The sequence below is a fragment of the Epinephelus lanceolatus genome, chromosome 15 (genome assembly GCF_041903045.1).
Source record: "Epinephelus lanceolatus isolate andai-2023 chromosome 15, ASM4190304v1, whole genome shotgun sequence".
Classification (NCBI taxonomy): domain Eukaryota; kingdom Metazoa; phylum Chordata; class Actinopteri; order Perciformes; family Serranidae; genus Epinephelus; species Epinephelus lanceolatus.
The window spans coordinates 8,126,919-8,153,548 of record NC_135748.1 but is presented as its reverse complement, the minus strand read 5'-3'; the positions used below and the strand labels follow the sequence as shown (position 1 = coordinate 8,153,548).

The 26,630-nt window shown below is 39.3% G+C and overlaps 1 protein-coding gene across 1 annotated transcript in view; it reads right to left on the bottom strand.

The window, feature by feature from the left end:
• The window catches only part of dapp1 (dual adaptor of phosphotyrosine and 3-phosphoinositides), a 579,028-nt gene that overhangs the window by 22,579 nt on the left and 529,819 nt on the right, over nt 1–26,630 (bottom strand). The gene's annotated exons all lie outside the window — the stretch shown is intronic.

The following is a 26,630-nucleotide window of genomic DNA, read 5'->3' as shown; positions in this document are numbered from 1 at the left end:
CAGACCTACCTGGAAAGGTGGCAAAAAGAGCTGTATGCTTACATAAGTGCTTGTCCTGTTTGCTATATATTTTAAATGTTTTTAGTACTTAAATTTGCGTTAAATTGTGTGGAGACGCATGGAGCTGTTTTGGAATTATCATGCACAGCAAAGGATTCCCCGTTACCAAAAAGATATTTTACACACTGATCAGTGTAAATAATAAAAACAGATCCTGGCATAACTAGACAACACAGATGTCCGTGACATTTAGCCACTTACATAAGCACACTTACACACTTGTAAGTGAGTTGAAAGCCTGCTTATCATAAGCTGTAGTGTATTTCTTATTGATTTATTGGCACTAGGTTCCTTCTGAAACTCTAAATGCTGTCACCATCTTAACAGGACCTGAGGAGCACCTGGGGATATCTCTGTCAGGGAATTCTCTGGAGACTGAGCAAACAGAGGGGAAGAGTACATGAAGAAGTGATTAAAGAGAGAGAAAGAGGCAAACAGGAGTTCTCCCATTTGCCCCAGTGATAAAAATCTTTTGAACTTTGGCTCTGTAGGAAAAAAGGAAGCAGAGGGGGAAAAGGAAGAGAAGGAAGAGATGATTACACACAGACACACTCAGGCATGTGTGTTTTATGGCCGTTGGAGGGGTAGTAAATAGTGACCTGTTGTGCTATGTGGATGGAGAGTAGAGAGGCCATAAGACCAGATGTCTGATTTCACAACATGCATGCACACACACACACACACACACACACACACACACACACACAAAGATCTCTCACAGGTTTGATCAAACAAATTTATAGCACTCAGTCTGATACTTATCTATAGCTTTTCTCTTCCTGACTGATCCAGTTGATGTATGTATTTGTGTGCTTCCAATAACCAGCTCTCATCCTGAACACAGCTCCCTCTCATTCAAGTGCAGATCAGGGTGTGAACTCTGCCATTAGGCCGAGACATGTTTACTCCTGAGCCACTTCCCAGAATTTATCTCATTTAGTATCAGCCTTGCCAAACCGTCGGGTCAGAGCGAATTCAAGTGAATGAAGGGAGGGCATGAAACCAGAGCTCCGAACAAAAGTGTGTCTGTGTCTTTGGCACTGACACGGAGGCTTGACAGATGTCAAGATTTTTGTAAGCAAATATTTTAAAGGTATTTAGAGTGGTTGAAGGGTCCTAATAGAGATGTGGAGGCTGGGCGAAAGAGTCTGGTTCAAGCAGAGAAGTCAGTTTCTCTCAGCCACCTCAGCAGCCATTTACAGTACTAATGGTATCCTGGTACAGTGCGATAACTGTGTGTAGCTAACACACGTCAGCTGGTAGCTGTCGGTGGACCTGTAAAAATCCTTTCCAGGCCAGACTCAGTCCAGGATTAAATGGAATTTGAGACTGCCAAATGTAAGGTGTTTCTTGACGTGAACAGAGTGAGCTATCTGCAATCTGTTGTTGAAGGTGCACAAGAGAGCTCAGGATTAACTGTATTAATAATAGGAAGTCTAAGCCCAGGTCAGTTTACAGATGTTTTCAGTCTTATCTTCCCAATATCTCAGCTTTCAAAATGTCTTTTACAACTTTGGCTGGACTAGCTTTCTGTAAAAACTTTTTACCTGTTTGACCCTTACAATATAATGCAGAGAATGAATTGTCCTAATTTCTACACCTGTCCTTTGACAGCTTTTTGGCCATATCTTACTCCCTACTATTGGTTTGTCATTCTTGTATTAAAGGCAGTTCAGTCACCAGAAGAAAATGTTGGCATAGAACATTATTGCAAACCACAGATACGTTTGCACATTTTGCATGTATGATGTTGTGACACCTGGGCCAGATTCCTGCTAAGCTGCAGACCACTGCAGACTACTGTTTGAGACCAACAAACTGCAAAACCGTTTTTTTTAGTGAGTCATCACTGTGTTTCCTGCAGGGACTGTGCCCCCCAAACTGGGCATTTTATACCAAAACATGATCTTTTCCTAACCACAGCCAAGTGGGTTTTGTGCCTAAATATAACCACACATTCACCTCAACGTTCTTGAAACAAAGTCACAACATATCCTCTACATAATTACATGCACATGTGACATTGTTTGCAGAGATGTACAATGCCAACTTTCCTTCTGATGATTGGGTTGGTTAAAGGACTGCTCAAACTTATCCCATGCTCTCTGGGCTTTATCAGAAACTGAGCTATGGTTATAGCTTGACTAGACCATATAATTGGTCTACTCTCCTTGTCCCAGTATACAAGCAATGGAGGGGAATCAATTTATTGACTGAAGTATGTCCAACTCCGCAATGATAGGTGGCACGCCCCATTTCAGCAGCTTAGTATTGGACCTTTTTCCGGTTGACCCATAACAAGTTAGCTACGGTTAACTAGCGGCAAACAACTTAACGGCTCTGTACATTTCGTCTGTCCAAAAATGCATGACTCTGGATGCAGATTTTGCCATGTTGTTACCGGCTTCTTCCTCTGTTATGCATTCGACTTCCAGGTCAGAGCCTGGGGTGGAGGCTGTGGGACATGCGCTGTTATGACAAAGGTCATTACTTTTTGGTATTGATGTGCTTGTCTTGCACTGCAGTGATCTGTCGGATGTTCTCTCTCCTACCTTAGAGTGTGTGCATGTGGTTGAGTGTGACTGGTTGTTGCAAAGCAGGTGGTGTGTGCTGATTGGGCTGTCCGAAGAGATTGCTGTCAGCGGATTGGTCCACTGCAAGACAGAAGATTTTTAAACCAGCAGCTGATAGAAGCTCTTCCCTCCTTTTCACTCTTCCACTACCAACAGAGCCAGAACATAGACTGTTTGTGAATTTGTGAGTACCTGAAGGCAAAAACTCATGATTTTGATTTTGGTGAAATCCTTTGGTGCAGTGGGCCCTGGGTTTGTCCTGATGCAGGACAATGCCCAGCCTCATGTGGCCGGAGTGTGTAGGCAGTTCCTGGATAATGAAAGCATTGATGCCATTGAGTGGCCCTCTCGTTCCTCTGACCTAAATCCAATTGAGCAAGTTGGATCAGTCTGTGATTTCAATTTTTTCTTTGATTTTCTGTGTGATTTTGAATCCAGCCCTCAGTGGGTTGAGGATTTTGGTTTTCATTGACCATTGTTAACGTTGTTTTGTTCTCAACAAATTATACAATGTACATCAGTAAAAATTTTCAACTTGAATAATTTGTTCAGCAAGATTTGATGTGTGATTTAACTGTTCCCTATGTTTTTTTAACTGTGTTTATCCTCTCCAGAAATGTCCACGATTGTCAAGAATCTCTTGGCTGCATCCAGCACCATCTTTTTCCTTTCTGATTTCTTAGTATTTCAATTGCACAATTTACAACCATGGCAATAAATGCCAAAAAATGTCCATGCAGATATTGTGATTTTTTCCACTTCTCTGCTCCAGTTCCTTTAGTACTCCAACTATTCCATTGTTTCTCATCCTTTTGGTAGCTTCCACATATGACAATCCCTTTTCTATTCTTCTTGGACATTGTGGTGACTCTGCATGATGATTTCCATCACAGTGCAGGCACTTCTCTTTTTCTTCTTGGCACTCTTCCACACAACAATTTTTCTTCCCGCATCTTTCACATCTTCTCACTCCTCCACACACTGCAGGAACATATTCCTGACACCTAAAACATTAAAGAGGGGCTTTCTCCTATGGCCTAGCTCTGTATCTCACACATCATTGGTGCATTTTGTCTGCAAGTTCCCCTTCAAATGTTAAACACACCATGTTACTGTCCTCCTCACCTTCTTAGAATCTTGTCAGTCACCGTGCTTCACATGCATCTGCAACATACAAAAATGACTTGGCCTCCATTGAAGGTGGTACTCCACTCACTACTCCCTTCTTCCTCACTTCTGATCGGAGAGGGAAGCAATTCACATAGCAAGTCTCCAAATACACAAATGTTCAGGGCAATATTTCTGATGCCTGGACACACACTCAGTAATAACCATTCCACTACTTGTAATCCTCTGACCTTACGTCTCTTGTAGGGATGCATGATATTTGGTTTTTGCCGATGTCCGATATGCCAATATATACCAACTTCTTTGGCCAATAACCGATACGGATATCGATATATCGACGTTTTTCCCCACACTGACATCATATTACGCATGCATATTCTTATCATGATGGCCCACCAGTAGATGGAGACACGAAATCCAATACTTTTCAATGTATGTAATATTCATTGTGCGAAATAAGAAAAAGCATGTTGGCTGATTCCAACTCCAGTCCATTTTAAAGCCAGTTTTGGCAAAAACCGATGACGTGCTGATAATATCATGCATCTCAATTTTCTTGTACGAACTCTCTGACCACATGTGGATCTCTGAAAATCTCATCTTCTCATGTCACAGCTATCATCCCAACGAGATATATATCATCCTTCCTAACTGACTGGACTCACTTGGGTTACTCTTCCCTTTTCTTTTCCTTTTCTTTTCAAATGCTGCATCCTAATTTTGAATTTCGCTCTCCAATTCCTGCTCCGACGCAATTTCCTCCCCATTGATTTATGTTGGGAATGTCTTTATTTATGTAAAGACACAAGAAATTCAGGCATTAGGGGGAAATATAAAATATAATATAATATAATATAATGCAATAAGGCTCTTGGCATTCTGTATTGCTTTCAAATATTTTTTCTCCTGGAGATCGACTTTTCTCATTTCATGCTATCCCCACTGAGTCAACGCACATTCTTTTGTGTCTTTTTTGGGGAAGTTCAAATGTGCATGTGACATCTGTTCACATCAATGATAAATGATTTAATTTTGTCTATTTATAAACCTCTGGACTTTAATAGGTCATTTGTGTTTCAGGGCAATTTCTGTTCATGTTAAACACTGAAAGCATGTCCCACATATCTATGTTTTGGAATGATGTTGTACATGAAATCATCATGTAATCATGTAAAAAGGCTGATAAATTAGAGGGACTATGAGAGAATAAGACCATGCTAAATAATAAACAACAAAAAAACAAAAGGATTCACACACACAAACACACATACAAACAAGTACCTCTCCTGCTAACAGGCAGGCGGCTGGTAGGCAGTGAACTGCAGGTGATGGACCAGCTTCTCTCCCTGATCTGTCAGCTGGCTGGCTTGGTGCCACTCCTCTTTATAAATGTAGGAAATTTATTCATTCCTTATACACTAAGTTCACTGAAGTAAGAGAGACCACAGAAAGTGCTAACAAATTACAATTCCTTCTTTTACTTAACTTATTCTCTCACTAATTTGTGGTTGTAGCAGAATAGCTTTTGCTGTGTTTACAGCTCGGTGTTATAATACATCCTGCCACCAGCAGTGCAATTACTTGACTTTCTTTGCCTCCCTATCTGAGCCATTGGTAATCTTAGATAAAGGCTGTTACGCCAGTCCATCCCCAAGACTCCTCCTGCAAGGGCAAACGTAAGATGAATACATGCAAATATGAGGGAGAAAGAGCCACTTGCTACACCACACACTCTGGCCCAAAAAACAACCACCTCTTCAAGAACGTATTTACACTTTAGGCAAACACTCTCAAATTAATAGCACACCCAAGTTAAGATCAAAACTAAAAGCAAACTAATATATCCCAACAATCTTAAAATACAATAAAATGCAGGAAATGCAATGTGAATGCTGAAAGCTGAAATTATTTTCAAAGCTTTGCTGAAAATGCAGAAATGCGAAATGAATTTCTTGAAAAATCTTGAAGCCCATTTGCACTGCACTGCAGAAGTCAGAAGTCCAACCACTGTCCACTGATCTTTTCACAAGGTGTGTGGCCGTAATAACCCTGACCTTAACCCAAACCCTGTAACCACTGTGCTACTGATGGAGAGAGACAGAGATGATCTAACTTTCAAGGAACAATCAAAAAAAAAGAGGCAAAAGAAGCACATATTTTACCAACCTGGTCTCACTCCGAAGTCCTTGAATGCCGGCATCAGGGGAAAACAGGACAACGATGTAAGTTAAGAGGGCGAAAGTCCGGTAGGGTGGGTGAGAGGGGTGGTGGATGGGTCCAACGACAATGGACTTTCACCTTGGAGGCCAGTGTTTGCTTCCTGTATAATTGTTTATGCCAAACCACGTGCATTTGTTGTTGAAGGAAAAAAAACATCAATGCACAGTGTTGAAATGAAGTAGTGCATTTTTTTTAAAGAGTCTGTATGCAAACTGTACATTTGCTGGCAAACAGAAGTGTATTTTGGAAAACGGACAATGCATGTAACAGGCTGAAGTTCACGCGGCATCTCAGAATGTCAACAACTAACACACACAGGGTACCTTGCACATCATATGTTGATGTAGAAAGTCCATGACCAAACATCGATATATGACAAGGTCGAAGTGAGAATGTGGCAATTTTATGATGAAAGTGCTAGTAGCAGCATGTGTGGACAACTGGCATGCTCTTTCACTACTCTGCTACTGCTTAAAGAGAGTGTAATTGCTGTAGTAGGATTAGCAGTAACGTAGTAGTAGTAGTAGCAGTAGCAGTAGCAACAGTAGTGATAGATGGATATAAAATCCATGATCATTGGTTCCACAAGTTAGCCATTCACAGAGTCTGATCCTGGACCACCTTGATTTGGCAAACTTTCTGTTGCTGCCATTACACAACTGCTGGCCACCACCTCACTGTGACCCCCAGCAGTGGGGTTTACGCTGGCTGAATTTGAGTTGCTATAGCTGCTAACTGTAACTTATTATTCAGAACATGGTGTGGACCATGAACATATAACACACATTTTTTATACACGCTCTCATTGGTTTTTGTTTTTTTCTGACTTAAATTCAGCTGACGTGTGTGAATATTTATACAAGTGAAAAATTAAACATACTGGTTCAGATTTTTGTTTTTAACATCAAGTCCACAAGCTCTCACATTTTGCAGCATATTTACCATGATAAAAATGTCCCAACCCTCAAAAAACTGAAGACAAGTTTGGCAATTATGATAGACAGCAGCAAGATCTCCTTCATGGAGTCTTGACTGATTTTTACAACTACAAATGACTAAAACTTTCAACACAAGTATTTGAATTTGGTGAGACACTAAGACCAACCCTATTTGCTGCACGAAATGGTGGCAGTAATCAACCCACTGTCTGTCTGAATTGTCTGTGTGGTTTTAAGGATTTCTGAAATAGATATTCATTAAAAAGCGAACTTTTAATAGTGTTTCTGAAGCCAGTTTTCATATTGTGTATTAATAACAGAAATGAAAACACCAAAACTGCCTTTAGTTTTGCGGTGTTAAATATATCCCTAGCCTGTGATGTCATCACTAATTCATGATTGATGTAGCCGAGAGGGTCATCTAAGTGTATGACAAATGTCTGAGCGTGACGCTTGCCATCTGGCTTTCTGCATGACAGCTCTTGGAATGTAAAGCTCAAGACCCTAATGGCCAGGCGGGGTGAAGTAATTATTAATTTATAAGTAACCCAGCCTGAGTGGGGGTTAGGAGGGGGAAACATGGCCAAACACATGTTGACCATATTTGAGAGAGGAAGGGCTACAAATGTGTGTAAAGAATCAAGGATATCAGCCTGTGCCTCAGGGAGCTTCTAATGTATCAGTCCAAAGAGGGGTGTGTAGGTCTGCTGAGAGGATAGACAGATCTGTGGCCACTTCAAGAGCCCAGACATAGGTTCAATTCAGGTTGAAAATCCAGAGTAACATTTTCCTGAATTTCTGATAATTTTCATTTTTAAAGCTATGTTTTTTAAGGAGATTAGCTGAATTAGCAGATAGTTGCTTAATTACATAGCCAGCATACACTGAGCAACATTAGCAGTTATGTTTGTGTGAGTCGAGTATTCTTTAACGTTTATATTCTGTCCTTGGTCTCCGCCAACTCTTGTGAAAAATATCTGCCTCTTCAGTGGCTAAATGCTCCACTATGTTCATAAGCTAACTGTGTGTCTGCTGTTTTGTGCCAAGCAGGTAGTGTACACTGGGTTTTTTAGAGCTTTTAGACTGATGCTGCATATGAAACAACATTGTTGAGAATTGTGAGACTGATGCTGTAAAGTAGCAGGTTGTAAAATCACTGATTAACCAGGGTCCCAGTGCAAGGGGGGCCCTTGAAATACCTGGAATTAAAAGTTTGGTTTTGTTTAAAATTTCTCATTTCTAAGTCATTACTGCCATAACCAATTAAAAGTAGGCTAAATAAATAGGTTGAAAGACTGAACTTTGAATCAAAAATAGTGGAGGCCCCTCTCACCCCCCTCCGAGGAAAGGGAAAGAAAGCAAACTGACTTTGTAAAGAAAAAAAAAACAAAAGGTAGATGAGAGAAACATAGATTAAGGGAGGAAGGGCGGGGGGCCCACAGAGACTGTTTGCATAGGGCCCAGAATTTGGTGCTACACCCCTTGTGAATTAACATCAATTTTGCAAAATTCAGTGTTTTTTTTTTTTTTTAATTTGAGAGTGTTTGCCTAAAGTGTAAATACGTCCTTGAAGAGGTGGATGTTTTTTTGGGCCAGGGTGTGTGGTGTAGCAAGTGACTCTTTTTTCCTCATATTTGCATGGATTCATCTTAAAAAAAAAAAAAAAAAAAAAGAAATAGAATTAAATGAGACGTGATTGAGCATAGCTGGGAAAACAAGGGTAAATGGTTGTTTGTTTTCTTTGAATGATTACCTAAGTCACATCACTGAAAATACACAAACACACTTGTTTGAAACCTAAATGTTTTGAGTATTTTTGCAATACTCATTTTTTTTTTTTTAAATTTTATGTAATTTTACATTTTGTGAAATGGGATCAAAATATGCAATGAAACTGGGAGAAATACCATAAGAGAATGCTGGGAGATGGACATGGCTATCAACAGGCAAAAGGATAAGATTTCCCAACACGTGCATGGGTGTGTGTGTGCACATGTATATGTACTCAGGCCTTATCTGCTGAGCGAGCTCACTAAGCTCCAGTTTTCCTGTGGGCAAGTGTGCGTTAAGCCTGCGCCAATAGAGTGTGCAGATTCAGCCAAGAGTCCCTGATGTCTGTGATTAAGTAAGTGTTAACAGTGAATGGGATAAATGAGCCAACAGTAACAACCTTGCCTCTTTCTGGTGCTTTCTGTCCAGCAAACTCTTCCACCTTCCATCAATAATAGAGGTGGTCACAGAGAAGCCCAGCAGCAACCGTGACTGTGCTACATTTTGTTGTTGCCAGTAATTGCTCAGGCCAAATACTGGAATGTACATGCAAGGATAACCCACCACCAAAACATGTTTCCACCAAATAAAAGTACTGGTGTAAGAATGTACTTTTATCAAAGCAATGCCCAAACCAACAATAAATTTAATTTCTATTGCATTTGTGATTATCAGTAATAAATGAAAAAAAAAGCATTCCTCAGTATAACTTCAAATTAACCAGAAAACAGACTAAACTCAGACAGTTAAACAAAAATGAATCAATACAAAGTCTCCCGGCATCTTGCCGCGTGCAAAAGGCATTAGCAAACCACATAAATTAAATAGCCTCATACTTCTTAAAAATACAGCAGAATAAAACTTCACCGAGACAACAACACAGCATAACAGTATAACAGTATAAACTCCACAGAGGCTGCAGCCCACAAATACGTGTATTTCAGTAGCACACACAATCACAAAATACACAGCAATGGTTGTAGAGTTCTAATCTGGAGATAGTTTAATGATTGTGTCGTGCTCACGGGTCTGAACAGCAGTCTTCCTTTCTTAAGCCTGGTATCACTGTGTGATTTTAGGCTGTCCCAGACTAAAGATGACCATTGTGAGAGAAACATGGCGATATCTTTGGTTGTAACTCTAAAACAATGCTTCTGCATCGCACAGTGAGAGGTTCAAGGATGGCTGTCATCACGGTCTTGCAGTCAAAGAAGGCCTGGGATAAAATTCTTGACAGTGTCAGAAATTTGGGATGGTCATCTCACTGTGTGACTGATGTTACAACCTACGTCTACTAACCAACCAATAGAAATGCAGCATGAAATGATGCACTGGCACTGAACCCAAACAAACAGGCAGATAGCAGGTCGCCATGGAGGCTATACAGGCTAAAAGAAATGTGTGGGATTCCAGCAAAGAGGAAAACCTTGTGGAGTTGTGGCAGCAGATGCCTTGTCTGTATGATGTGTCCTCCAACTTTTTCCATGAGAGGACATAGCGACGGAGTTGCAGCTGCCATGTGAGCAACCTAGCAGCTAGCAAACACACACACAGACACACCGTAGTATATAGTGTCAATTTTCCAGCATCTGTCAGGTATGACTGATCAGAATATAAAGTTTTCAAAGCAACACCCATCATGACTCAAAAGAGACCACATCATTTTCGGATTCAGATATTCGTTTTGGGTTTTCATTTATTTTTGAGAACATACAAAAAATAAATTATAAATAAATGAAATCAATGTTATAATACGGGTGAAAATCTATTGGGCTTCACAGAAAGCGTGTTTAAGCTCTGGGAATAAATACTGACAATTAATTGGTTTACAAAATATAGCTGCCCTTGTAACAATGTTTGCAGTATGGATTCAGTTATATCAAGCTTGGGTAATTTTTCATGAAGTAGCCAACTTATGTTATTTTGTGTTCCCTCATAAATTAATAAAAAAAAAGTGTGCATTAGAGCAAGCAGTGAAAATCAATGACAGACTGTGAGAAAAGTTTCTGTAAAAGAGTAGAGTCATAAATTAATACTTTTCTGGAGTTGTAACTGATTAATGTTTCTGTTGGGGGCTGTGTGCCTTATGATGATCACTGAGTGGCCGTCATTGTTTACTTTGGAATTTACAGCCACATCACTAGAACACTGTGTGGGCCGAAAGTACAGCTGCAAGGCATATCAGCAGGGAGCCATAATATCTTTACATACTCCATATAGCGCTTTTCAGGCCAAAAGTAAGAAGCTGTTTTCACAAAATAAAGTTTGAAAGAAGTGTAAAGGAAACGCCAGATAAGCATAAGCATGTAAGCATAAATCATAAGACACTGACTGTCTGAGCTCAGTAGTTTGCCATGAAAAGACATGTTGTTTCTTCCCTGGCAGGTTATCCAACCAGGTTCTGACCAGCTCACAGAGCTCAAAGGCCACTATTTACTGAACTAACACACCGGCGCACAACCACTGCCACACACACACAACCACAAACATACACAGCTGCTTCTGTCAGGCTGGTACAGTAGTTGTGGCCGAGATGTTGAGTTTGTGTGACTGTGTGGGGAAAAGAGTGACAACTAGTCACTGTATCTCTTAATTGCATTTGCATTTTATTAAACATCAGATTGTAATTAATTTTATTACTTTTTTGTTTGTTTGTTTTGGTTTACTAGTGTACTCACAATTCTTTTGACCAAAAAGTTAAGTTTTATTTATTTTTCTGCAGTGAATGCTCAACAGGTGTTCACCATCACCATCTTGGTTTTTAGGAGCCAGAATTGACCGTATTTGGGTGAGAGGTTGGCGCTGTGGAGGAGCGAGGGGTGGATCTGAATGAGAAACTGAGGAAACTATCAGCCTGCCATTCAAAGAAGTGCACCCTCAATTATGTGAAACTTTAAGCCCTAATAAAATGTAAACAGGTGAGTTATATAAAAATTCATCCCCTGTACGGCTGTCATGTAGGGGGAAATTAGCTACAGAGACCAAAACTGCTTTTTATACCAGGTTATAAACATGTTTATATCTGCTGTAGAGTTGGGCATTTTTACATGGGGATTGACTGGCTTCTAGAGCCAGCCTCACGTGGCCATAAGGGGAACTGCTGTTTTTGGGAGTAAAATAAATTTACAGGTCACAGTGTACGCTTGTGAACCGCATCTTGTTGCAGTCGCCATCAAAGACAACAAGTTAAAGTGCCACTGAAGTTCAGGTTTTTGGCTCAGAATATGAAAAAAGGATAACGGCCTTTTTACCATCTTTACCAAGAGTGTCTCTCCGTTAGTTTGGTGCTACAGTATTTACATTGAATCATTCAGCATAACGTTTGCCAACCTTTGTTATCTCTGCGATTACAGATAAGTTAATGAAGCTAAGCTCCAGAAGTTAACGTTAGCTTAACTAGAGCCCTTTGGACAACAGCTAACAATGATGTACGATCACCAAAGTACAAAACTAGAACAAAATAGACTAATGAACTCCCAGCAAACAAGGTGGCATGATGAACAACGCAGCTAGGAGCTAACGTTAGGCTAACTTTAGCTAACGTTAGCTAGAGATGTTAAAGATAACTTTATATTTCTTTCCAGCAAAGTGACAATATGTTGCCTCAAACACAATGTTGACTTACCTTAGAACAGATGTAGACATCATTGTTAATCTTATTCACGTTGAGTTGATGTTGTGGTCTAACGTTACCACACAACTTTATCCAAAGGAGACACTTTTCTCGGTTGAGATGTGGTTTAAAGTGTAAAAAATACACCTCGTCACCCAGCCTCTCAGGATACCTTGTGTTGGAGTTGCATGTACTCCATGCACACTGTTTGACCATTTTTAAACTTCAAATCTCCAAAAAAGCTCATTAAAAACGAATGAAACTGACTTTCTATAATGCATTTCAATGAACGTCCAGGCAGAAAATGTCCCAGTGTATGGGAATGGCTATACGTGCTGTGATTGGCTCATCGCGTTTGAGGACAGGACTAAGCCATAGGTCAATTCTAGGGGGCTAAGACAGCAGAACAGAGCAATGACTTTCTAAAAACAACTGTTTGTTTGTTTGTTGGTCTCCAACAGCGGTCTGCAGCTTGGCAGGCATCTATAGATGACACCATCTACCTTCCCCTCTACCTCCTGATGATAAAGTCAGCTCATATACTATGTTGATTAGAAATGCTGATGATACGTATGAAATGTGCTCACATATTCATGGTTTGCAGAAACATACAATGCCAATATTTTTTTCTGGCGACTGGGCTGGAATTGCATTTGACCTGTGATGCTTTCAGTTACTTTTTCGGAGTGCATTTTAATGGCAATGCATTCACATAGATTTGAAAAAAAAGTAAATTACCTGCAGTGACAAAGCAAAACCTTTAAACTGAACTAAGTGGTTTCAATCAGCACAGTGATATGTGATTTACACCTCTAGACATCAATCAATCATTTATTTCATCACAGGAAATCATATACGGTACAGTAGTGTTGCCAGCCAACAGATGGCAGTCACCAGGTAACCTTACTAGAGGCTTCACGCTAAGATGCTGTTTTCATCCATTTGTCCAAAAATGCTTTTATCCTTTTTTGAGAAAAAAAAATTGGAAGAAAAAATAAAGCACAATAGATGCAGTATCAGACAAAAACTGAGGACAATGATCCAGGTTTTTATCATAATACAAACAATATGTAGCCTATACAGTACAGCTGAAAAGTAACACAACTATGATTTAAATATTGGAACATCTGATCCACAAAGAAAGAAAAAATCTGTCAAAAAAATTTGATGCTTTGCTGGGAACAGAATTCCCTCCAGTGCTGAGGAAGTATTGAGACTGCATACACACCTCTAAGCCCAGTCATCAGGTTAGAAGTCCAAGCTCATTCCCAGCAGTGGAAATTTGTTTCGGATGATTGGTAGGAAATCGTTTTTGAGAGCTAATCCTGTCCTTGTACTGGCAAGGACAAGAGAAAAGGGATGATTGAAAGAAATAAAGCAAATAAGGGGCCACAATGGTGATGTCATAGTCAAACCACTCTCCTTCTACTTACTAGAAATCATCTCTACCATAAAGAATCTCAGGTGTTTGCCTATGCGTGTTTAAGTTGGCTTCATTTCAGCATGTTTAGCTGACAGTGTAACCGCTAACAGGTTGGTGTACATATGCAAAACTCTATTTTGCCAGTGGGTCAATACTTTAGAACAACAAATTTAGCTGTTTAAGAAAATGAGTTTAGCTGAAAGCTAAATGTTTCATTATGACCAAATACGATTTGTTTAGTAAAGTAAGAAAGGCATGGGTTTTTGTCAAAAGACGGACTGAGAGAATAGTCTTACATATTCAGGAAACAGGAAAAGTCAGGAAAGTACTATTGACAAGACTAGAGTTGTAAGAGAAGCCAACAGAAACACTACACTGAATTCTTTTTGAAAGTAGCATCAGTCAGTTTTGGTCGCTTAGTTTGATATATTCGCACCTAAACCTGTTTGTTAACCATATAGTTATTATGGCTAACATGTTAGGAAATGGTTGCCTTGTCCTGCTTCTGTACACCTGACAAATGTAAGCTCAGTTTTGGTCTCCACCAACTCCTTAGAGAAATATTGAGCTCAATGCTCCACTATGTTCACTACCTAATCATTAACTGTATCTGTCAGCTGTTTGGTGCTGAGTAGGTAGTGAACTGTTTGTCACTCAAAGCTTTTTAATTAAAACGGCCGCCTGCTGCTACTGGAACATCATCTGTGGGCAGGGAAACTAAAACGATGTTAAAACGTTCCATACAACTGCAGAGCTGGGTGATAATTCTTGTCACTGTTATGAGAATACTAATCTGAAGATTAGCACAGCGGGTACTTGGATAAAGTTTAGGATTCTATCAACACATTCTCGCTCGGACCTCTTCACATATCATCTTTGGTCATGGACTTTCCACGTCGAGATATGACTTGCAAGATATGTGCCTTGGTTGTTGATGTTCTGGGATGCCTTGTCAACTTCAGCCTGTTACATGCATTGTCTGTTTTCAAAATACACCTCTGTTTTCGAAGGAAAAGTACACTTTGCATACAGTCTGTTAAAATAAATGCACTACGTCGGTACAACCCACCAAATTGACATTTTTTTAGTTCAGCAACAAATACATGTGGTTATGTTTTGCCAACACACGCACGTGGTTTGGTTTAGGCAGCAAAAGCACATGGTTGGGTTTAGAAAGAAGAACAGGGTTTGGCTTTACAATTGTACGTGAATTGAGAACCAGCCTCCCAAGTAAAAGTCAGTGGTTGTTAGACCCATCCACCACTCCACCCATCCACCCTACTTGGACATCCGCCCCCTTAAAGGGATAGTGCACCCAAAAATGAAATGCCCCAGATTCAAACATCCGAAAACACATAACTGAAACCACAAAATATCACCACGCTCATGTGTGCGCGCTTGCGTGTGAGACCAGCGAAAGCATGTGAACACACATGAATGCAGTGCCCATGTCTCACGATCTCGCACAAGTGCGCACACATGAGCACGGTGCACAGAGAGGCAGTTAGAGCTACAGGCTACAATGAGGCTAAAAACAGAGTTCAAATGACGTTTTTCCAAACAACTTTTTATGTCGGGGCTTCAGGACACTTGGATCACTACGGACAAGCAGTATGGAGATATTTTGTGGTTTCAATTATGTGTTTTTGGACGTTTGAATCTGGGGCGCCGTAAGCCTCCATTAGGTGGAGTTGTGTTGCTACCCCCTCTCCCCTTGGATCTCCGCAAGGGATGTGAGGACCCTAAAACTTCACCTGAGCCTTCCACAGCATATGGGTGAGTAGATAATGGCTGAATTTTCATTTCTGGGTGCACTATCCCTTTAATGTTTGTTGTTGTCCCACCACTTTTCCCCCAGATGCCATCAGCCACAATTAAACAATAATGGCGACCGGCTGCGCATCATGTCGATGTGAAAGAACAACATTTTTTATCAGCATCTGACACCAGAAGTCACTGACCAATCGCTGGTGTTTAACATTTTCGCAGTGTGACTGGGTTGATTCTATATGTCAAGTCAATCTAATCACAGCTACAGAAAAACTGTATAACAGACTGCTATAAAAATGAAATATTAGTTATGTCTTTGTAAGGTCGTTCTTTACACAATAAGCAAAACTTGTTTGTGGGCTATTAATCACACATTGTATGGGAGCAAAACTTTTGAGTTATGCATATATGGTGGTTATAATTAAGGATATGTTAATTATGTGTGAAATGTGTAAATCCATGCTTTTTCCATCTAAATGAAAACCCTGTGTTTTTCAATGAAAACATATTTTGATACAGTAAGTTTGGTACAGTAGTTACCAAACCAGTACCAAAAAAAGAGCTAAGAGAACTAACTTTAAAAGTCTTTCTTAAACTTTAAGTCTAATCTTAAACACCAAAAGCTGATTGGAAAAAAAATAGCAACATTAGGAGCATCTGGAAATGATATTAAAATAATGATACAGCATCTTTTGTCTATATCTTCGATCTATTTTTCCCTACTTTTTGGTAGTGTGTAGAAATTACAGCTTTTACAGAATTTAATTTTAAAATCCCTCAATCTCCTGAATCTTTTGGTTGACAGGAGCCTCATTAGAGGGAGTTGACCTCCATTTGCTCTCAGGCAACTTGTATTACCCCTCACTTTGTTCCCGAGAACAGAGATCTCCACAGGTGGACCATCTCCACTGAAGGTTAGCTCATTGTCTAGTGGACTGTTTACTTCATAAACCCTTGTTTTCTCAAGAGGTTATCAGTGAGCCCACACGTTCACCCAGACGGTCCACTCACACACACACACACACACTGAGTGCTTGTGCTGTTTATCCTCATTATCTTTGCTTTGAGTTCCTGTGTTTGTCCAGCTTTTACAACGGTCAGGGGTCAGTGGAGTACAATGTGCCTGATGAATAGTGAGACAAGGCTCTTCAATGCTGGTGAGTTTGTAGTTTTCCAGGAAAATGTGAACTGGGAAGTTAAGCTGGAAGATTGAGAGAGAAAAAACTGTCTGAAATCTGAGGTTTATTAAGGCGTCTTAAGGAGGACATAGAGGAGAGATGTGAGTGTGTGCAGAGACGGACCATGAGTTGACAAAACGTGCAGTTGTGTCTTTGCCTCTGTTGAATGAAGCTACAGGGCTTTCATTTTTATTTTGTTACATGCATGACAACATATATTATTGACTTTGACTTGACTGGGAGCTGCACGCTGTCGTCCATGGCACTGGAAAAGAATTTACATCTAACTCCATATCCACAACAAGCTGAGAGGGGCAAACTCACGGAAAGGGCTTCACTTTCCATAATGCTCTTCCACATCCTGCAATTCCATTCTAAAAATAAAAAATAAAAATAATTTCCCCCTGTGGTTATTTGCCTTTCCCTGTTACATCGATGGTTTAAAATTATGCTGTGCTGTTCGCACCATTCAGAAGAACTCTTAGAGGGATATAAGTTGTTTGGTTTGAGTAACCGTAGCTGGTGTTGAGCATTATGTGGCTTCCCTTTGCACTTGAAGGCCTTCACACGGGAAATTGTGACTCCAATTTTAGGATTGCCCATCTGAAGGAGGGGATCATGTTTGAAGAGTAACCAAAAATGGCACTGAAGATATTAAAGACATCACACCTCTGAAATCTTGATAGAGTTCTTTTGAGTGTAGATGTATGTAAGGTAGTGGCTCAGTGGTTCTGGCTGGTGTTGTTGTCCACAGGCTGGATTTTGGCACTCGTCAGAGACCCCAGTGGTGGGGGGCAGACCAAGGAGTCGAAGTGGCTCCCGGCTGGAGCCTCCATCTCTGCTCAATGACCCGATGGTGTCGGTCACCTCTCCACCTATTAATAGACGGCTCCTGTCCATATGGAGGGACCTGTGAATGGAAAAGACCATAGTGAAAATGTGTGTGTGAGGCCAAGGGTAAGCTAATACGCCATTAGAAGCAGAGTGCGACTATCTTGAACTCCATCTGAAGGCTGCTAGTTAGCTTATATCTCGGCTCTGTGGTTGTGCCTGGGAGGAATAGGACTTACTACATTTTTAGTAATTTGTTTATTTTTTATTTTTACTTATCCCTTTTTTGATTGAAATACTTACTCAATTGGTTATCCATTATGGCTTGTTATAAATGTAGGATTTTTAATTGAATTTTCTTTAATTTTATTGCTGTGCATTTATTTTGAAAATTGCAAAAACTAAGTGTAGCATCACATATACTGCATATTCTACATTTTTAGCTGTATAAAATGACTTACAGCACTATGGCAGCCTTATTAAAGCATGTTTTATAGAGTCTGGCAACATTCAATACTTTTCGTATTGAAAAAAAAAATGATACAGGCGTTACTTACGTTAAAGATCTAGTGTGTAGGATTTAGGGAAGACACCCAAGGTGATGTAAGAATTAATGGATATCATCATTAAAAATTCCCTGGCTGATTATGTACATTCGGACAATTATTTTAAATATTATATATTACGTTTTCTGAAATGTTATGTATTATGCAATTAAAATCTGCTGATTTCCATACATTAAAGGAGCAGAAATCTGAAAACTGGATATAGCCAGGTTTAAAATTCTTGTTTCACTTTACTGTCATATTAAAGTCAAAGGTTTATATGAACAAACCCCTCTGTAACAACCCGTGAAATATAGATAGGAATAAAAGTGGAAAGTCTGGTGTATTTTAATGCTGAAGTGGACATTTTTGGTTAGGGGTATGAGATTTTTTTTAATGGCTTTTAAACATAAACATTGTAAAATTACATACAGTTTTTACACATAAAATAAGACACAAGGGTAAAAAATTTTAACCAATAGATATCACCGTGAAACTTCCCCAGCTGATTCCTTCATTAAGTCAATTATTTTTTGTATTAAAAGTTTTCTGAAATGTTGTGTTTAAATATACAAATAAGGCATTATCTAATTAAATATGTGCCTCTTGCATGAATTTCCAGACCAGAAATCTAAACTTAAATAAACACCTAAATGTGTATTTTGGATGTTTTCTTTTCACTAGTTTGAAAGAAGATATGTTATGGATGCAAAACAGCTCAAAATCTCAAAACTGACCTTTCGCTGAGCCCTGACAAACTGTCAGAGTAAGCATGGGGCCCACACTGTAACTAACTGCACTCTCTGAAGAAATATTATAGTGTTTTTGGAAAAATGAAATAGTGATTCCAGAGAGAGCAGACACAGGTCTACAAAATGGCTTGAAGGATATATCCAAGATGTCAAACTCACTCAGCAGCAAAAGCAGGTTTTAAAGACAGATAGTTAAAAGCTAAAGCCGAACTACAGGCTAGAGATCACAGTGTAAAAGTGAACCACCACATCACTGGTAATTGCGACAGAAGACAATAAATATAAAGGGAGGCTTTGCCGATATTGAACCAGTTGTGTGGCATCGCAGTGTGTGCAGATGAACAGTGTTTGGCTTCGCTCCGTGCTGCTGCCAGCACCCAGACCTCCGACCTCTGCCGCCGAATGGGCAGGGATCTCCAGGGGAAAAAGCAAAAGCAGCATGTGTATACATTCTGTGGGCTGTATCTTCAGTAGCTAGCTAGCTAACCCTCCACTTTTAAGGGTTTGATTTTGGTTTTGGCTATGGGAAGAAACTTATATCTTTTTCCAACCTCTCCAGGTAACGAGTATCATTAATACACAACATGCCCCAGGCAAGTTTAGGGTCTTTTGTAAATTATTCCATGTACAGGGTGCACTGTAAGAGGATGACATTATTCCTAGCTCTGTTCTGATTAAAGGAGTGTGAAGCAACAACCTATTCTGTGAACGAGTACCATGATTATGTGAGGACAGAGTTAAGAGTGATGAAATATAGGGTGGAAGTGATCGTGGCAGTGATGGGTGCTGTAAGGATCACCTGTAATGAACCTTATAGAGCTGAGTGGTAGACAACGTCCATTGATTTCAGTGTAGAGACAGCAGCTTTTCTGTATATAACATCACCATAATCCAAAACAGACAAAAATACAGATTCTACAATTTTTTTCCTGTGTACAAAAGGAAAACAGCTCTTATTTTTGTACAGAAAGCCAAGTATTGTCTTCAATTTGGCGGGCAATATCATTTATATAAATTGAAAACAATGTTGGCCCTAACACTGAGCCCTGTGGGACACCTTTAGTAATATTTAAAAATTTTGAATGAACATCACCCATCTTTACCCATTGCAGTCTATTGGAGAGGTAGTTTTCAAACCACTGGCAACTGACAGAATCAATACCAACACAGGACAATTTCTTTAAAAGTAACAAATGGTCAACTGTGTAGAATGCCTTAGACAAGTTTATTAGCAGAGCAGCACAAGACATTTTGCTATCCATGTCTAGTGTCATGTCATTTAGAACCAGGGAGGTTGCAGATATGGAACTGTGCATAAACTAGACTGATAGTGAGTGAGTACAGAAAAAAAAAGAGAGATAGGATCTAAGTTGATTATATACTAGGGACTCCAAAATTTTAGCCAGGCAACACAATTTTGAAACAGGGCCATAATTATTTATATCGATTTTATCACCTCCTTTATGTAGGGGAAGGACATAGGCTCTTTTCCAGGCTGTGGGGATTATTCCAGTGGAGATGATCAGGCTGAATGATTTATAGATTCTGCGATTAGTGGCACTGAAAGTTTCAGAAAGATAGCATCTAAACTATTTGCACCAGTTGATTTTGTATTATCAGTCGTAAAAAGAGCATTAGTAACTTCCTGAAGACTCAAAGAGGACAAACTGAAGCTTGGTAAGGAGGCATTTCTCAGGTTATCCTGATGTTCAGGGGTATGATTAAGCTGACTTATAGTGGTTTCAAAAAGGTGTCCAGATGCAAGAAAATGACTGTTAAAGGCAGAATAGATGTCCTTACGGTCTGTGAAAAGAGTGTGCCCATGAACAATATTGGTGGGAAAAGAGGTATTTTTTTCGAAACTGATTTAACAACCTTCCAAAATTTGCTCTGATCATAAGAGGAGCTGGTGAAAGCGAGTAAATAGTAGTCTGACTTAGCCTTTCTTAATGTACACGCATGGTCCTATTTTACAGGTAACACTGAATTATATAATATATTTAATATTATATAAGTTTCAAAACACTGAGACTTCTTTCTTTTTTTTTTTACCTTTGCCTGAATATTTTCTTGAAAAAAGATGCGTGTGGCTAGAACTGGTAGGTATTAGAAGTAAAACACAATGTGATCATAAAATGAAACCTCACATGGTAAAAATTCAATTCAACATCACAGAAAATAAACAGTTTACACAATTTTCTAAGTTATGTCAAGTCAGAAATGTCTATTTAAGATATTATAAGGTAAGATAAGATAAGATAAGATAAGATAAGATAAGATAAGATAAGATAAGATAGCTAAACGTTATTGATCCCATACTTGGGAAATTCACGTCACAGCACCTCAAAGCACAGACAGAAAATGGAGGGTGACAATAGATAAAAAATTAAGATTAAAAAATAGAAAATATGTATATACAGTATATGTATAAATATATATAAATGTACTGTATGTACATATCTTTCTGGATTATTTAGGAACTTACTGAATATCTAAACGTAAACTTTTTTCCCACTTAAGACAACATAGGAACCATTTGTTTATCATTTATGTAAATTTATAACAGTCTGTGATGACAATAAGGGTTAAAATCTCTTCTGGAAGTGAGGAGTGTCATTGATTACAAGACCCATAAGCCATCAGGCCAAATGGGCCAATCACTGGCTTTTTAAACATCTTTAAACCCAGGAAATGTGAGTGACACATGTTACTTTAACACAGGCCCTCGTTGACTATGGAGGTCATACCAACAGCATTAGAAGGCTCCTATTGGTTGAGTGAGGTGTCAGTGGCCAGTGTCAGGCCAGGGGTTTGCCTCCATTTCGGCATCCTGGCCGGTTGGTTTATTTACATGCAGGACAGAGAAATTATGAACAATGAAATGGTCAGCATTAATTGGAACCGCAAGGAGTATAGGTGAGTAGGTGAGTAAACCACCTAAACAACAACAAATACAAGTATTGATTTACATATCATAATTATCAAAAATCACCTTAGGAGGGCCTGTGGCCCATCAGATTTCTAAATTTTGAATTTACACAAAATATGGTTTGTGATACATAACAATGGACACTTATTTTTTATTAATTATACCACATTCTTAGATCACATGTTATGTGACATGCATATGATGTTAATGGCTTCTATAGCGCAGTCAGTTACTATATTGAAAACACCTTCTATTCATTATTTGTAACATTATATGAAATCTATATAAGAGGTGCCATTATAAGGCAAAACAAAACACTGTTCATATAAAGTATAGTGTATATGCACTATACATTTAACAACATGCATATCATTCTTGCTGATTATTTTCATAAAGAAAGGAATGTTAATAACAACAAATGTGCCCGTATGTTTTGTAATGAGCATATGCTGGGCTTAAACACACTCTCTCTCTGCACACACTCACACACACATACACACTTTGATGGCTCCACTGATAATCAACCCTGACAGGAGGAGGTGAAAATTCGCGGCGTTCCCCGTGGAGCCGGGATGCCACTCCAGCCGACTCGGGCAGAAAGAGGGGTGGGGGCATGGAAGCTAATATTTGGGAGGAGAGGAGCAAACAAGACATGCAGGAGGTCTAGACTCTGGGTTAAGGTCTCTTGCAGGATAAACCTCACATAACTGACCTCATTTGTTTGGAGAAAATAATGCTTAGGAAGACATGTTGGAAATAAGATTTGTTGTTGTCATCGCTGTACTTAAAGCATGCTGAAAAATGTTTATCTTTCTATCAACCCCTCAATAGAGCGAGGCCATCAACTTCTTCAAAGCTCCTGACCAATACCAGGAGTGAATCAGGATCACGTTCTGCTGACCGGAGGCCTTTTAGGGCTTCAGAAACAGCGGCAGGCAGTGGTGCTGAGGTTCCACACCACAAGCCACAGACCCTCACATGGTTTGTTATATGTTGTGAAGTGAAACCCTCTGAAATCCACTTTTGGTGATCTTCATGTTTTCACTTCAATTAAAGGATTAGAGGGTCCTCAGTGGGTTGAAAAGATCTTAAAGCCTTTCAAACAGCATAAGACAAACTGAAAAATGCTCAGTGTTCCTGCTGAAAACAAGGCAGTTTTTCTTAGCTCCTGAAGAGCTGACATTTTGCAGACACCAGGGTTTAACTCGAAAGCAACGCTCGCCAGATGTGTGTTTAAACACCGACTGTGGTGTTTTTTTTATAGAGATTTATTTTAAGCATACAAAGAATTCAATTTCATTAAGGTTTTATGTCAGTTTTGTGAAGAATGTAACAGTGTACCATCTGGGCGACAGACTGACACAGAAACTGCGCTTAAATTATTCATTCAAACAATCTCTAAAAGCATCTGTTACTTCCTTTGTCCTCTTGTTGTAGAGAAGGCAAACACACACACATCTAATTGTTCTGCCTTCAATCAGTCCACCAACCCAAATTACAAACTGGGCAAAGGTCTCTGTTAGGACGAAACAACACTGCCACCTGGTGCCACATCACAACTACTGTAGCAAATGTTACAAATACAAGGACGTGCTTTCACATGACTGTCATGTTCTCCCATGTCAGCTGGCTGTTGCCTTTTGTGTGTGTTTGTGTGTGTGTGTGTGTAAATGCCAAGGTTCGCTATTATCATGTGCTAACTTTACATTTGTTTACTATTTTGGGTTTCTGACCTGTTTCCTGTTTATTTTTTTATTAAATTTATTTTTTTAATGGATGGATTTTGTAATTCCATTTGACCAATGTCATTTTTGCCCACAAAATCTTTTTTTATTTTTTTAATTCCTCGGGGCAATAATAACAAAAATCAAAAACAGAAAAAGAAAAATCTGAATTACAAACCATGCACTGTTAACAGCATTGAATATTTGTCCTTTTTTTATTTCATAAACATTGTAAATTTATTATCTTAGCATCACTACCTTAACCATACAATGACAATTCAACTGTTTGGTTGAGCATAGCTTTAAACAGTTAAAAATCATACTTAGGAAATTATCTCAGGATATATATATAATGGATAGGCTGACATTAAATGTATCATTTACCAACAATTAATAAACAAACAAAAGTGTTTTTTTTTTTTTTTAAATTTCATAGCAGATAGTGGCAAACAAAAGTTAATGATACTTACATATTTTGTTCAAGAAGATAAGAGGAGATAAGATATATAAGATATATAGATAAGAACATAAAATAATCTTCACAAATGAACATTCATTTTATGATTTTTAAAGTCTGAATACAATCGCCACATGTACTGTACAAAGCTAATGCTAGGCTATAGATGAACAGCAGCAGCAGTAGCACTACATAATGACGGCACCACAACGAGGCTGTAAAGTCATGCTTGGCATGATGACGTTCTGTAGTGTTATTTCACCACTTGTTACCAACTGCCTTTTTAAGGATACATAAACGCTTCAAAATTCACAAGTGGGGTATTTCCTAACATATTTTAGGTCATAGACAAAACATGAAAGTCTCTTAAGCCTTTGTTAACCACAGACTTAATATTAAGGCAGCTAACCAAAAACCCATTAAAATAGGGTGACCGTATTTTGATTTCCAAAAAAGAGGACTTTCGGCAGGCCACGACATAGCCTACTTAAATGATACTCACAGTTTACTCAAAGATGTCTTATAATTTTAATATATTTAAAGTTTATATGTATGGATAGAAAATTCAGTTATATTACAAAATAATATCTCTCAAAGACAGAAATTCAGATAGGCCCCTATAGATAGGGGACACATACACACACTAGAGTGTGGCGATCCGAGCCTGACGGGTCCTGATGGTAGGCCTACCCGACGGGTCGGGCCGGGTTCGGTCAAAAATGTATAAATTGTATTCGGGCTCGGGTCGGATTCGGTCAGCTTTCAGTGAAAATGTAGTGTAAAAATAAATAAAATCCTATTGTCTGTCCTGTTTATTGCTTGATCACTGTTATTTACGTGACAACACCTGAACATACACACAGACACACATTGGCTGTTTGTTTCTACCTCTCTCCTCGCTGGAAGTCTCGGACCTCCAGCCGCCTGCCTCCGCCTTGATTAAACGCTGAAAATTAAATAAAAGAGGGAGACAGGTTTTTCCTATTTTATCTTATTTTGTTTTATTTCTCCCTCTCCTCTCGCTGGAAGCGTCGAACCTCCCGCCTCCCACTCCCGTCTCAAACACGGAGGTCTCCCTCTGTGCTGAGCATCCACAGCGCACGCCCAGCCTGTTAAATAGCCTGTAACAACTGTGTGACACAAACTCAGTGCTTTGGTCATGGGCTCGGTTCGGGTTCGGACAAAAATATGCGGCCCGTGCCGCACTCTAACACACACACACACAAACACACGGAAAACCGGACATTATCATCAGTTTATAAAAAAAAAACCCGGACGCCCCGGACAGGATGTGAAAAGTGGACATGTCCAGGCAAAAGAGGACGTTTGGTCAGCCTACATTAAAATCCCACTAACTTTGGGACAAGGGAGCAGGCGTGCAAAAATGCTAACTCTTTTCCAGGCTTTAGAACTCATTCCTGGGGCACTCTATAGTCTAATTTTATAACATTTGCTTAACTTCACTATCTTTACCATGAGGGGAAATTAACTGTCTGGTAGAGCATGTTTTTAAAAAATGATGTGACCCTTACTTGACTTTTATTTTTTGCATAAAATCACATAAATCTGTCCAGTAAGACCTCAAAAGTTCCAATATGTCGAAAAAATATGCCTACCTTTAAATACCCCATCACACACAGCCCTTTCTTTATTTCTTTGTCACTAACTTCCTGTCGGAGGCGAACGGAAAAGGCATACTATTTACAGATACAGCACCATCTAGTGGATTTTTCAGGATAACATACCTAAACCAAATGGCGGAGATAGCTCAGCCAGGTTAAGTAAAGTTCAACACATTTTTCATTAAGATATAGTGACTCAAAATGTGCTTTACCAGATGGTTTAGCAGAACGTTAAAGGGTAAAGTACTTTCCATGTCCTTCATGTGATGTAACATTTCACAGCCAGTGAATTAAGCTTCCCATTCTAGGTCAAATAAGTATGTATGTTTTGGTGGATGTATGAAGGCATGATTTCATCCAGTCACCTGGACTCATGCATCTTTGTTATCTTCACATCAAGAACTACAATTTCAATAAGTCTTAAACTTCATTGTGTTGTCCTTGATGTTTTGTAGGTGTGTGTCATGTTCTCTCTTGTAATGTCATAAATCAAAGTCCTGCTGTGACATACAGATACTGAGGAGATTCAGGTCTAATATCAGGCTGGATGCAGAGAACCAGGGTGAGAAGTAGAGGCGAGGGCCACACATTGGCAGGCTGTAGGGTGGTCAAGCCTGGCTCCGGCTCCTGAGATCTGCTGCTTTGCATGTCAATGACCTTCACAACACAGAGGAAAGATTACTCAAACAAGCAATGACTGGTTAGAATAAAAGGGCTGTCATTTAGACTTTGTAAGTCCTGATACTTACTCCGCATAATGCAATCATGGAAGATGCTCGGCTGGTCTTTTTTTAAGGATATGTTTTGCTTGTATATTTAGACTTGAATTGTGATGCAATGTTTGAACAATTGATGGAAAAAGAAAAATGTTGTACAGTCACAACATTCAGCTATCTATTCTTAATAGTGATGTTGTGCGTGTTTTGTAGTTCATTAAATACAATTATGCAAAAGACCACAGGGTGCCAGTATGCAGCTGATTTTGTCTAGTATGAACTGTGGCGGTGTGTGCTAACCACAGATTGTGTGTAAAATAATGAATGTAGCCACCATGATGTCAGCCATTGTTTGGCATTTTGGCTGTCGCCTGCTTGGAT